Source organism: Psammomys obesus, unplaced genomic scaffold (assembly GCF_907164565.1).
Source record: "Psammomys obesus unplaced genomic scaffold, mPsaObe1.curated_primary_1811, whole genome shotgun sequence".
In the NCBI taxonomy this organism is placed as follows: Eukaryota; Metazoa; Chordata; class Mammalia; order Rodentia; family Muridae; genus Psammomys; species Psammomys obesus.
This window is the reverse complement of record NW_026596240.1, coordinates 10673518-10674928: the sequence shown is the minus strand read 5'-3', so window position 1 is coordinate 10674928 and position 1411 is coordinate 10673518. Positions and strand designations below refer to the sequence as shown.

Here is a 1411-nt window from a genome sequence, read left to right as displayed (position 1 = left end):
ACTGCCACAAGGCAGACAAGTTTCAGGGTCAGCTCTCCCACACTCACACCTTCTGGGCCAGCTCCCTGATGCTCCAGCCATGAGGTTCAGCTCTGCTGTCATTACCAGGTGAGGTACAGGGCCCATTCTCCTTAGTGCCACAGCAAATGAGGTTCAGGAACAGCTCCACCTCACCCCCCCCCATTGACATTGGATTCTCTCTGCTGAAGGTGGCAGGCGATGAGAGGTGGGAGGATATCTCTCCATTGCCCATGCCACCACATAGCAGATGAGCAGTAGGGCCATCTCTTCCATGCTCATGTCCTCAAGGCCAGCTCACCTGCAACTCCAGAAGTGTGCTGGGCTGCTCTGCAGAGTACTGCAGCTGACTAGGATCAGGGTCATCTCTCCTGCTCTCTTGATCCCAGGGCCTCCTCTCCTATGGTACCAAGGTGAGGGGTGGGTTTTTCACATGGCCCCCGGTGGCAGTCCAGACCAGGGTCATTCCACCTGGCCTTTGGTGGTAACAGAATGCAGGGCCACAGACTCAGATATGACCCCAGGTGGCAGCGCAGGACAGGATACCACCATGACAGCAGGTCACATCACCAACTACTCACATCAGGCTGCTTCTTATTACCCGAGTCTCCAGTTTGCCTCTTTTCATTGTGCCCATATCCTTCTCTTTCTCCTCCATTTGTCCACCCTTAACTTGCTCCTTTCAGTGGTGCGCAGGGTCTCTGAGTCTCTAGGGTCATCTTGGGAGTGGTCTCAGGAGTGCCCTGCCCCACTGGGGCATTATTGACTGTGATGGGGCCATCTCAAACATGATATGCCCCCCAAGGCCTGCACAGCACAAGACTGTTCTCATCTTGGGCTCAGTCCTTGCCCAAACTCACATGAGTGATCCCATGTGGGGGTCATCTGTTTGGGGTTCATCCTGTCTGAGGCCCCAGTTCTAGGCTGGGTTCTTCTAGTCTTCCCCTCTCCCACCCTGGGAGCCTGTTCCAGCCTGTACAGTGTGGGTGGTCCTCTCAGCTTGGCTTTATTCAGAGAGTGTTGGGCTTGTTTAGAGGCCTCCCTCCTCTCTGCCACTGACTGACATGCATGTTGGCATAGCAGCCATACGTGAAACATCTCTAGGGCAAGACCACTGTAACACTTTCACAAGTACTGTTCACCATTCTGACTGGTGTAAGATGGACTCTTAAGTCATTTTCCTTTGCATTTCTCTGATGTTAAGGACATTGAGGATTTCATTAAGTGCTTCTCAGCCATTCAAGATTCTTCTGTTGTGAATTCTTGGTTTAGCTCTCCACCCCATTTTTAATTGGCTTATCTAATTTGTTGATGTTTAATGTCTTAAGTTCTTTGTATATTTTTGATATTAGCTCTCTATTTGATATAGAGTTGGTGAAAATCTTTTCCCAAT

At 50.7% G+C, this 1411-nt stretch overlaps 1 pseudogene; it reads right to left on the bottom strand.

Annotated features, from left to right (window-relative positions):
• Positions 1–1034: 1034 nt before the first annotated feature.
• Positions 1035–1128, bottom strand: LOC129668484 (small nucleolar RNA SNORA17; annotated as a pseudogene).
• Between the last annotated feature and the right edge of the window lie 283 nt (positions 1129–1411).